General features: G+C 41.0%; 1 protein-coding gene across 1 annotated transcript in view; it reads right to left on the bottom strand.

Annotated features, from left to right (window-relative positions):
- Sirt7 (sirtuin 7) overlaps positions 1-13,607 on the bottom strand; it is a 177,318-nt gene that overhangs the window by 134,750 nt on the left and 28,961 nt on the right. The window lies entirely within an intron of this gene.

Below are 13,607 nucleotides of genomic sequence, written 5' to 3'. Positions count from 1 at the left end.
TCAAGATTTAGGCCTAAATGGACATCAGATGAACTAATTAGATATTTAGCATTAGCATTAGTAGAGGCATTTGATGCAAGAAAGCAAGCTTATGCAGCATCAGCCAAAAAAAAAAAAAAAAAAACCCACTTCCACTTCACCCCTCTGTTCATTCAAAATACCTGTCCAGCTGAGCCTTAAACTTATTTAGGCTATCAACCTCCACCACAAGGGATGGAAGTCTGTTCCACCAACCAACCACCCGCTGGCTAAAGCAAATTTCCGCACGTCTATCCTACATCTGTCTTTCCTCAATTTGAATTTATGCCCTCTCAGGTGATTTTTCTGAGCTAGAGGAAGAATCCCATCAGCATTGAGCATGCTTAAACCATTCAAGGCTTTATACACCTCTATCAGATCACCTCGCTGGTGCCTAGTCTCCAGACACTGTAATTTGCAAAACTTAAGCCTTTCTTCGTAAGAGCACCCCTTTGTTCCATTCACTAATCTTGTTGCCCTTCTCTGTACTCGTTCCAGCAGCTCTACATCCTTCTTGAAATGAGGCCTCCAGACCTGTATACAGTACTCTAGGTGTGGCCTGACCATTGCCTTATACAATGGAATAATCACCTCCTTATCCCTGCTGGAAAAATTCCTGTATATCATTGACAATACTCCATGAGCTACTCTTGCAGCCCGTCTGCACTGCTCAGAGAACTTCATATCTGCCTGCACAACCACCCCCAAGTCCCTTTCATTCTCTACCACTGTCAGTGTAGTACCACAGAGTTGATACGTTGCTCTGGGGTTGCTGTTTCCCATGTGTAATACTTTACATTTGTCAATGTTAAACTTCATTTGCCACCTCTCAGCCCATCTGCTCAACCTTTCCAGATCCTGTTGCAGCAGCAGCAGCATAGTGTCAGTAGTGTCCTTGACAACCCTGCCAACCTTTGTATCGTCTGCAAACTTGGACATTAAGCTTGATATACCATCATCATTATCATTTATAAATACAGAAAACAATAATGGACCCAACACTGAGCCCTGAGGGACTCCACTAATAACATTAGTCCACGATGAGCAGTGTCCATTGATTACCACTCTGTCTTCTCCCCCTCAACCACCCCTTTATCCATAGCAGCAATTTGCCTTCAATGTCACACTGCTCCAATTTGTGTAGCAGTCTTCCATGTGCAACAGTATCAAAAGCCTTTCTAAGATCCAAGTATCTAATATCAAAGTTATTCCCTGCATCCAGTTCTTTTGTGACTGCATCATAGTATCCAATCAAGTTGGTCAGGCAAGACTTCCCCTTAACAAAACCATGCAGTGTCTGAGCTATAACTGAAGTCTTGTCTAAATGATCCTGCAGTGCTTCTTTAACCAGTGCCTCCATTAATTTTCCTGGAACAGAAGTTAAGCTCACAGGTCTATAATTACTTGTGTCAGCCTTTGATCCTCCTTTGTGAATTGGGGTCACATTTGCACATTTCCAGTCTATGGGTACCTCCCCTGAGTCCAAGGAAGCTCTCATAATTATGGCTAAGGGTTTGCTTACTTCCTTTGCTGCCTCCTTTAATATAACTAGATAGATCCCATCCACCCCGGGTGCCTTTCTTGTGTTTATCTTCAACAGTTTCTCCTCCACTTTACTCCCAGTTATTTCAAGATTCTGTAGCTTACTGCTAGAGTTGAATACACCTCTGGCATTCCCCTTGCTGAATAACTCCTCATGTGTGAATGTCGATACAAAATATTCATTTAGTTTGTTAGCTACCTGAGCAGGATCATCAACAGTTGACCCATCAATATCAAATGGACCAATCTGATTCATCCCCTTCCTTCTAGAGTTTACATAAGTAAAGAACTCTTTGCTGTTTATCTTTGCATCCCTTGCCAAGGATTTCTCGTAATCTGCCTTCGCCTGCCTAACCTCCTTTGTAACTTGGTTGAATATCAAGTTGTATCTATCATAGGCTTCTGTGTTATGTGTTAATTTGTAAGTATCCCATGCATTTTTCTTCTCTGCCATATGCCTCATTAGTTCATCTGACATCCATTTTGTCCTAAACCTTGAACAATATTTCTTAGTTGGTATGTAAAGCCTAGTAGCTTCCAAGATAAGTTCTTTGAATGCTTCTCATTTTGAATTTGCTGTTGGTAACATCATCAGTTGGTCCCACTGTATAGAATTTAAATACTGTTTCAGTCCATCGTAGTCGCCTTTACGGAAGCAATAACCCTTCCCTTTACCCCTAATGGTAGTTACCTCTTTGAGTAAATCCCTCTTCAGCACACTGTGATCACTGCCACCTAGTGGTTCATTTATCTGCAGATTCTTAATGCGTGAAGAATCACTGCTGATAATCAAATCAAGAGTATTACTCCCTCCAGTTGCCTCCCGAACATGCTGATGTAGAAAACAATCATCCAATAAATCCACAAAAGCCCTGCTAGTGCGTGAGTAACCAGCCCCCAAATTCCAGTCAATATCTGGGAAATTAAAATCTCCCATTATAAGACTCTCTGATTTACTGGCCCACTCTATTTCCCTGTACAGTTCCTTATTATACTCATCAGAGTCATTAGGCCTATAGCACACTCCTACTCTCAATTTTGATCTCCCAATGCTTATGTCACACCAAACTGACTAAACACTGCACTGTCCAGCGATGTCGACTGGCTTCACTTCCTTGGTTTTTATGTGTTTCTTAACTAATAGCATAACCCCTCCCCCCTTCCTATCCTGTCTATCCTTTCTGTAGACGTTGTACTTCCCAAATTGCAGTTCTGCATCCCTTATATCTGTGTGACACCACGTCTCTGATATCCCAACAATATCTGCCTTTGATGTTTTGAGCAATACCTCAAATTCATCAAATTTATTTACTAAACTCCTAGCATTGGTGTACACACAAGTATACCTGCACCTGTTTGTATTCTTAGCTACCCTAACACAACCCATGTGTTTACTTGTACCGCAATGGCTCCCAGCAGTCTCTGAAATACCATGCATCTTGTTTTTCAGGCTTCTGCTCATTCTAACAGAAGCAGTGCAAGAATCTCTTTCACCTCTGCCAGTGGCTACTGTCAATCTATTGGTCTTTGTCTCCCCCCAAGCTAGCAGTTTTCCGACCCACCTAACACTGCCTCGATAGCATCAGCAAATATTCTTGCACCCTTTCTATTTAAGTGTATCCCATCCCTGTAGAAGCAATCTCTCCTGTTAACAAGTACAGTCCAGGCTGAAAAAAATTCTACCCCTTGAGCCTTGCACAATCTTTTCAGGGCCGAATTGATCGACAAGGCTCTCATCATATACTTCCTCCTATCGTGTCTGGGCAGAATTGCAGACACTTTCAAATTCAACCCTAATTCTCGGCTTTTGAGATGAGGCAAAGAAGAAAAATGCATGGGATACATATAAATTAACAGGTGACACTGAAGCCTATTATAGATATAAGCTGGTCTGTAACCAAGTCACAAAGGAAGTTAGGCAGGCAAATGCAGATTACAAGAAATCTTTGGCAAAGGACGCAAAGAAAAACAGCAAAGAGTTCTTTGCTGTTTTTCAACTGTTGATGATTCTCCTCATGTAGCTAACAAACTAAATGAATATTTTGCATCTACATTCACACTTGAGAAGTTATTGAGGGAGGGGGAATGCCAGAGGTGTATTAAACTCTGGCAGTAAGCTAGATAATCTTGTAATAACTGAGAGTTAAGTGGAGGAGATATTGTTGAAGATAAACATAAGAAAGGCACCTGGGTGGATGGAATCTATCCAGTTATATTAACGGAGGCAGCAAAGGAAGTTAGCAAACCCTTTGCTATAATTATGAGAGCTTCCTTGGACTCAAGGGTGGTACCCATGGACTGGAGATGTGCAAATGTGACCCCAATCCACAAATGGAGACACAGGTAATTAGATCTGTTAGTTTAACTTCTCTTCCAGGGAAATTAATGGAGGCACTGGTTAAAGAAGCATTGCAGGATCATCTAGACAAGACTTCAGTTTTAGCTTGGACACAGCATGGGCTTGTTAAGGAGAAGTCTTGTCTGACCAATTTGATTTTATACTGTGATGTAGTCACAAAGGAACTGGATGCAAAGAATAATTTCGATGTCATATATTTGAATCTTAGAAAGGCTTTTGATACTGTTGCACATGGAATTCTGCTGCACAAACTGGAGCAGTGTGGCACTGGAGGAAAATTGCTGCTATGGATAAAGGGATGGTTAAGTGGGAGAAGATAGAGTAGTAATCAATGGACACTGCTCTTCGTGGACTAATGTTATTAGTGGAGTCCCTCAGTGTTCAGTGTTGGGTCCATTGTTGTTTTCTGTATTCATTAATGATATTGATGATATATCAGGCTTTATGTCCAACTTTGCAGACTATACTAAGTTCGGCAGGGTTGTTAACGATACTAATGACGGTACGCTGCTGCAACAGGATCTAGAAAATTGAGCAGATGAGCTGAGACTTGGCAAATGAAGTTTAACGTTGACAATCCTGATGGGATTCTTCCACTTCCTTTGAATAATATCCTGAGAGGGCATAAATTCAAATTGAAAAAAGTAAATTGTAGGATAGATGTGCAGAAGTTTGCCTTTAGCCAGCGGATGGTTGAATACTGGAAAAAACTTCCATCTGTCATTGTAGAAGTTGATAGCTTAAATAGATTCAAAGCAGAACTAGACAAACATTTGGAGCGAGTGGTTGAGTGGAATGATGCTATATAAGCTTGCTTTCTTGCATCATGTGCCTTTGCTAATGCTAATGAAACATTACATTTCTTCTTAGGAAATAAAGCATATTTTTCTTCTCAGTTCATGAATTACTTTAAACACTAACACTAATTTCACACAAATTAACCAAATTGTCTTCTTGTAATTACTGTTACTTAATCAGAAAATAACAGAAAAACAAACAAACTAAAAATTCAAACTCAAAACAAACTTTATACTGATATTTCATTGATAATGCAACTTATAGGTTGTTATATTACAGATTTATATTATAAATAACATTCAAGTTATTTCTATAGCATTCAACTGTTTATAACACCACATATCTGGCTCTTTTATTTGCTTTAAAATTATGTGCATACAGTGCACTATTTCCAGTGACAAGGTTCAGTTTGCTTCAAAGTATCTTAGACTGCCATTAGATGAGGACATACAGAGAAGGAATATTTGAAATTCATACACATAAAAGGATAACAGCAGAATACAGATCCTCCTATAATTCATTTTACACCATTTTCAGATTCTTTCATTTAAGTTACAAATTAACTGATAATTAATGCAAACCATTCAAGTATTTGATTTTCTGCTTGTGTGGAGGGTTATCTGATACTTTATAGATATAGCCCGTTGACAATTACGTGAAATTTTAAGACTGAGTTGGCTGAGCTGGACAGGTATTTGGAATGGAGGGGTGAAATGGGAGTGGTTGTGTTTTTTTTTTTTTTTTACGTAAGCTTGCTTTCTTGCATCGTATACCTTTATTAATGCTAAAAATCAGAGAATTTCACAAAGCAATTTAATATTACTTTAACCTATTAAAAACTAAAGAGGCAATTCTTTACAGTATATAATATTTAAAAATCATTTAAAATTTAATCATTTGAAGAATGATTTTGATCTCTCTCTCTCTCTCTCTCTCTCTCTCTCTCTCTCTCTCTCTCTCTCTCTCTCTCTCTCTCTCTCTCTCTGTCTGTCTGTCTGTGTGTGTGTTCTCTCCATTAAAATATTGCATGTTACCTTGTGAGTGTCATAATATGGCAGCAAACATTCCGTGATTGCCATTCGGGAAACCATGTGTTTGAATTCAAACAGCAGTGAATATAGCACAACATGCTATGTGAGGTTATCACAAAAGTATACATTTATTAAAGTATGTATTTATGACCACTTCAAACCATAGTTTCAGATAATTTAAATAATGTATCTATTCTTAAGTTATATTTATTTAATTAAATCCTTTTATTGTATCATGAAGGAACTTTACTGTCCCTGTTTTAAAGTACTTGACTAATATATCTACATATAAAATAGAGCATTGTTTTGAATATTAAACATTATTACTTAGGTAGCACGCACACTACACATGGTCATGTTAATAAGAAATCATGTTAAATTAATACACGATACAGTACATGGAAATGTGCAAAATAATTAAACTCCAATCATATGAATCATAAGATTGGAGTACAAGCTATGCTATACCAAACAAATTTTAAAATAACATTGTCATTAATGCAATATGTTTATTGTTAAATGTCCATTAAGCATTTGTACTTGTTTGTTTACTCACTGTGCTTAATATTATAATAATATTATAGTAAGGTCAGTGGTGTGCAAACTGTGGGATGTGACTGGCAGAGGGGTCGCAGCAATTTTTAAATAAAATTGCTTTTTGTGTAGAGACCTTACTACTCGAATGAAGCCTGAGACATAAAATAACCCTACTGTCACTTTATTTTGTTTGGAGTGGCTACATGTGACAAAGGTTTGGTGTTCTTACTTATTGTCCGCATCAGGAATATGCCCTAATTTGCTCACTGGCTATGGACACACAAAAAGCAGCTGACTAGTGCGACTTCTCAGTATGTATTAATATTTCTCATTATTACTCAATTGCTGAGTAGTACTGAGAAGTACTATTCAACTGATGAAAGGTAATCCCTCAAGATCAATGACAACGGCTTACGTTTGTTGTCCTTTGCCGCATCTAACAACCTGATCATTGGAAACAGCCATTTCCAGCACCCTCAAAAACATCAACTTACATGGCGAAATCCATCTGGCAAGGACTCAGCAATCCTGGACTACATTTTGATCAATGCCAGATTTCGCTCATCACTCATGGACGTTCGTGCCATGAGGGGACCTGATTGCGGATCTGATCACTACCTCATCCGGGCTAAGGTGCAGCTCAAATTACGGCATGCAAAAAGATCATCTCGGTCAGCCAAGCTGGACTGGAGGCAGCTAATGAATGCTGCCAACAAACAGGCATATCAGATCGCCCTATCCAACCGCTTCGAGATGCTGGCCGTGCCCGAGGATATAAATGAAGAAGAAAAGCAGATCTCTGATGCCATCCTGGAATGTGCCAAGCCCCTATGTCCACCTGCCCGACGTCGAATGCAACCATGGATATCAGACGAGTGCCTCGACCTCGTGGACAAACGGAAACAGGCAAAGTTGGTCGACTTTGAATGGTACCGGCAGCTAAACCGAGAAGTCCGACAAAGAATGACAGCAGAAAGAGAAGCATACTGGAACCAAGTGGCAGACGATCTTGAAGTGGCGGCATCCAAAAACGAGTATCGCACTCTCTACCGCACCCTCAGATGTCTGAGTGGAAAGACCAAATTGACTAGTGACAACATCAAGAATGCTGATGGGACCTTCGTGCGATCACCATCCGAACGCCTGCAACGGTGGAGTGAATTCTTCAAAGCTTTGTATAATCACGACCCACCTCAGGGACCGCCAGCAACAGCACTCTCGATCGACCCCCCTGAGGTCTCCATGGTCGATGTTGAGCCTACAGTAGAAGACGTGAAAGCAGCCATACAATCCCTGAAGAATGGCAGGGCACCAGGAGTGGACCAAGTCACCACAGAAGCGATCAAAGCCGGGGGAGATGTACTGCTTCGCCGACTACACTCACTCCTCAAAACCATCTAGTGCACTGAACAAATTCCGTTAACATGGAGGAAAGCCATTATCGTACCGATCCACAAGAAAGGTGATAACCGGGACTGCAAGAACTACCGTGGCATCAGCCTCCTTTCCATCATCGGAAAGGTCTTTATGAAGATCATCCAGTCAAGACTGCAAAAACATCGCGAGCAAACCAGTCGAGAAGAACAGGCAGGATTTAGACCCGGGCGAGGATGCTGTGATCAAATCTTTGCCATTCGTCAGCTGATGGAGGAGAGGATCCGGTGTGGACAGCAAACCGTCATTGTTTTCATTGACTTTAAGTCTGCTTTCGACTGTGTCCACCGGCCTGCCTTATGGAAACTACTAGAGGTTGAACATGTACCTCGAAAAGTCATCACACTCCTCCAAACTGCATACAACGGTTTAACCAGCCAGGTGCGCATCCAGAACGATTTATCTGAGGAATTTACCATCCAAACTGGAGTCCGCCAAGGGGATGTAGCCTCCCCGTTGCTTTTCAACATCGTGGTCGACGCCATTATGAGGCAAGCATTCAGAAACAGACAGGGCATACAATATGACAAGGATCACTATGTGACTGACCTGATGTTTGCTGATGATAGTGCTATCCTTGCCGGTAACGACGCTGAAGCCACGGACATCCTCTACGACATTGCCCGCATTGCCCGGCCATACGGTTTGAAGATCAATGCTGGTAAGACAAAGGCCCTGACAACAGATGGGTCGCAAGCCACCATCTATCTCGAAGGCATCCAGATCGAGCAAGTGCAGGACTTTAAATACCTTGGGTCGCTGGTCCAGGAGAAGAAAGTTGCATCCACCATGGAAATCCACAGCAGAATTGGACAGGCGGCCACTGCGTTCGCCTCGCTCAAATGGTGTCTGTGGAAGAGGACCAACATTTCCACAAAGACTAAAATCCGACTCTTCCGGACTTTGATTCTGCCCATTCTTCTTTACGGATCGGAAACATGGATTTGTCTCAAGTTAGATTTGAACAAACTTGAGGTATTCCAAATGCGATGCCTGCGGCAGATCTTGGGCATCTCTCTTCGCGACCGCATCACTAATGATACCATCCGTGCCAGATGCCAACAGCAACCAACCATTGCCGACCAAATCCAGAAGCGAAGGCTCAGATGGTTTGGCCACGTATGTAGAATGGGCACGAACAGAATACCATCCACACTCCTTTGGAGACAACGACCCACCCAATGGAGCATCCAACGGACTGCGCCTAGGAAAACGTGGGCCAAGCAAGTGGAAGATGACTTGAAGAGCCGACGTCTCGACCTTAACCAGGCCAGGACTGAAGCCATGGATCATAAGGTATGGAAGAACATCACAGAGCAAGTCCGAAACCCTGCGGCACCTACAGCAGCATACTGGTTGCGTGGCCAACCGCCTCCCCCAGCTGCCAGCTAAGGACCAAAGAAGAAGAAGAAGAATCCCTCCAGCTCTTAATTCTTGCTTTCTACAACACAAATCCTCGAACTGCCAATATTGCTTAAAAGCAGGAGGTGCAAATATGCAGTGGGAGTAAATATATGTTATATAGCAAGTCTGTTGCACATGCACTTTATTCTGAGTCGCAATTTGGTGCATTCATGTCAACACAGCTGTGTTTTTTCATTCTTATGCTACTCTTTATATTGCACATTTCACTGTTATTATCGTTTTTTTTTAAGAAGAAAAAATATTTTACCATGGGCAAATGGGTACTTAGAACAAAACAGCCGAGGAGTGATGATAATGTTACTTCTGATACCTCAGAAGCTAATAAGGTATGAAATATATCATGTGAAAATTTAGACACTAACGTCATTTTAAGCGTAGTGCAACCACCAATTTCTCGTAGAGAGCCATCATATTCCAAATCAAAAGGATAAAAAATATCAAGAGGAATTTATAAAGTATAGCTTCACTTACAGCGTTGTTGATGATGACGAGTAACGTCTTGTGTGCGTAATATGTTACGAAAAACTAGCTAACGAAAGCATGAAACCTATTAAATTTAAAAGACACAAACGGAACACCCAGAGATAATGAAAAAAACGGAATCTTTTTCACTGAATCTCTTGTTCTCCATGCAGCAATAAATATGATTTCAATTATGCATGAAGAAAAGCACAGCAATGATTTAAAAACCATTCCTTTAACCAGAGACTCAGTCTTATGGTGTATTACAGTTTCTACTACAGGGTGGTAGAAAGTGAAAAAGCCCTGGGTGTAATTGTGCAGTCAGATATGAAGTTTCTGAGAAGTGCAGACAGGCTGCCAGAGCAGGTCATGGGATATTGTCAATGATATACAGGAATTTTTCTAGCAGGGAAAAGGAGGTGATTATCCCTTTGTATAAGTTAATGGTCAGGCCATGCCTTGAGTACAAGTCTGGAGGCCTCATTTTAGGAAGGATGTAGAGTCGCTTGAGCGAGTACAGAGAAGGGCAACAGATCAGCGAGGGGAACGAAGGTGTCCTCTTTCCAAGAAAGCCTTAAGTTCTGCAAATTGCAACGTCTGGATACTAGGCACCTGCGAGGTGATCTGATTGAGCTGTATAACACCTTCAATGGGTTGAGAAAGCTCAATGCTGATAGGATTCTTTCTCTTTCTCATATTATGAACCTGAGGGGGCATAAATTCAAATTGAGGAAATGTAGTTGTTGAATAGCTGTGCAGAAATTTGCCTTTAGCCAGCAGGTAGTTGACAGCTGGAACAAACTCTCATTGTGGAAGTTGATAGCTTAAATAAATTCAAGAGGTAAACTTAATAAAAAGTGAAATTCGGGTACAGATCTTTGAAAGTGTCTGCAATTCTGCCCTGACACAATAGGAAGGAGTATATGATGAGAGCCTTGTCAATCACAATTCGCCCTTGGAGAGATTGTGCAAGGCTCAAGGGGTAGAATTTTTCTCAGCCTGGTCTGTGGTTGTTAACAGGAGAGACTGTTCTACAGGGATGGGATACACTTAAATAGAAAGGTTGCAAGAATATTTGCTGATGCTATCGAGGCAGTGTTAGGTAGGTCGGAAAACTGCTAGCTTGAGGGGGATACACGGACTAATAGATCAACAGTAGTTGCTGGCAACAGGTAAAAGTGATTCTTGCACTACTTCTATTGAAATGCAATTGAGCAGCAGCCTGGAAAGCAAGGCAATGGGAATTTCCAGGACTGCCGGGAGTCATAGTAGAACAAGTAAATACATGGGCTGTGTTAGGGTAACTAAGAGTAGAAACAGGTGCATGTATACTTGCATGTACACCAACGCAAGGAGTATAGTTAATGAATTTGATGAGCTTGAAGTGCTAGTCAAGACATCAAAGGCAGATATTGTTGAGATATCAGAGACATGGTGTCACACAGACATAAGCAGTGCAGAACTGGAATTAGTACAATGTGTACAGAAAGGATAGACAAGACAGGAAGGGAGGAGGGGTTATGCTGTTAGTTAATAAACAAAATCTAAAGAAGTGCATCCAGTTGATGTGGGTGGACAATGCAATGTTGAATCTGTTTGTTGTGACATAAGCACTGGGAAAGGAAAAATGAGAGGTGTGTGCTATAGGCCTAATGAATCTGATGAGTATAATGGGCAATTGTACAGAGAAATAGAGTGGGCCAGTAAATTAGAGTGTCTTATAATGGGGGATTTTAATTTCTCAGATATTGCCTGGAATTTGTGGGTTGGTCACTCACACACTAGCAAGGCTTTTGTGGATTTATTGGATGATTGTTTTCTACAGCAGCAGCATGTTCGGGAGGCAACTAGAGGGAGTAATACTCTTGATCTGATTATCAGTAGTGATTCTTCATGCATCAAGAATCTGCAGATAAAGGAACCACTAGGTGGCAGTGATCACAGTGTGCTGAAGTGGGATTTACAGAAAGAGGTAACTACCATCAAAGGTACCTCGGAAAGGGTTTTTGTTTTCATAAAGGTGACTACGGCGGTCGAGACAGTATTTAAATTCTATTCTGTGGAACCAATTGTTGATGTTACCAACAACAAATTCAAAATGGGAAGCATTCGAAGAATTAATCTGGGAAGCTACTAGACTTTTCATGCCAACAAAGAAATATTGTTCAAGGTTTAGGCCTAGATGGATGTCAGATGAACTAATTAGACATGAGACAGAGAAGAAAAATGTATGGGATATATATAAATTAACATGTGACACAGAAACCTATGATAGATATAAGCTGGTCTGTAACCAAGTTACAAAAGAGGTTAGGCAGACGAAGGCAGATTATGAGAAATCTTTGGCAAAGGATTCAAACAGCAAAGAGTTCTTTACTAATGTAAACTCTAGAAGGAAGGGGATGAATCAGATTGGTCCACTTGATATCGATGGTTCAACTGTTGATGACCCTGTTCATGTAGCTAACAAACTAAATGAATATTTTGCATCGACATTCATACATGAGGAGTTATTCAGGGAGGGGAATGCCAGAGGTGTATTCAACTCTGGCAGTAAGCTAGATAATCTTGCAATAACTCAGAATAAAGTGGAGGAGAAATTGTTGAAGATAAACACAAGAAAGGCACCTGGGGTGGATGGAATCTATCCAGTTATATTAAAGGAGGCAGCAAAGGAAGTAAGCAAACCCTTAACCATAAATATGAGAGCTTCCCTGGACTCAGGCGAGGTACCCATGAACTGGAGATGTGCAAATGTGACCCCAATCCACAAAAGAGGATCAAAGGGAGACACAGTTAATCACAGACTTGTTAGTTTAACTTCTGTTCCAGGGAAATTAATGGAGGCACTGGTTAAAGAAGCATTGCAGGATCATCTAGACAAGACTTCAGTTATAGTTCGGACACAGCATGGGTTTGTTAAGGGGAAGTCTTGTCTGACTAATTTGATTGGATACTATGATGTAGTCACAAAGGAACTGGATGCAGAGAATAACTTTGATATCATATATTTGGATCTTAGAAAAGCCTTTGATACTGTTGCACATGGAAGATTGCTGCACAAATTGGAGCAGTATGGCATTGGAGGCAAATTGCTGCTATGGATAAAGGGATGGTTCAGTTGCAGAAGACAGAGTGGTAATCAATGGACACTGCTCTTCGTGGACTAATGTTATTAGTGGGGTCCCTCAGGGTTCAGTGTTAGGCCCATTGTTTTTTTTCTATATTTATAAATGATATTGATGATGGTATATCAGGCGTAATGTCCAAGTTTGCAGACAATACGAAGGTTGGCAGGGTTGTTAATGACAGTACACTGCTGCAACAGGATCTAGAAAAGTTGAGCAGATGGGCTGAGAGGTGGCAAATGAAGTTTAACATTGACAAATGTAAAGTACTACGTATGGGAAGCAGTAATCCCAGAGTAACATATCAACTCTGTGGTACCACACTGACAGTAGCAGAGAATGAAGAGGACCTGGGGATAATTGTGCAGACAGATATGAAGTTTTCTGAGCAGTGCAGACTGTCTGCAAGAGTAGCTCATGGTGTCTTGTCAATGATATACAGGAATTTTTCTATGATATACAAGGATAAGGAGGCGATTATCCCCTTATATAATGTGTGGTCAGGCCACACCTTGAGTAGCGTATATAGGTCTGGAGACCTCATTTTAAGAAGGATGTAGAGCTGTTGGAACAAGTACAGAGAAGAGCAACAATATTAGTGAATGGAACAAAGGATTTCTCTTAAGAAGAAAGGCTTAAGTTTTGCAAATTAGTGCCTGGAGACTAGGCACCTGTGAGTTGATCTGATTGATGTGTATAAAACCTTGAATGGTTTGAGCATGTTCAATACAGATGGGATTCTTCCTCTTGCTCAGAATAATCTCCTGAGAGGGCATAAATTCAAATTGAGGAAAGACTGTTGCAGGATAGATGTGCGGAAGTTTGCCTTTAGCCAGCAGGTGGTTGATTGCTGGAACAAACTTCCGTCCGTTG

This window comes from Mastigoproctus giganteus, chromosome 12 (assembly GCF_048544385.1).
Source record: "Mastigoproctus giganteus isolate SK-2022 chromosome 12, ASM4854438v1, whole genome shotgun sequence".
In the NCBI taxonomy this organism is placed as follows: domain Eukaryota; kingdom Metazoa; phylum Arthropoda; class Arachnida; order Uropygi; family Thelyphonidae; genus Mastigoproctus; species Mastigoproctus giganteus.
Note: the sequence above shows the minus strand (reverse complement) of the source record. Positions and strands in the feature narration are given on the sequence as shown.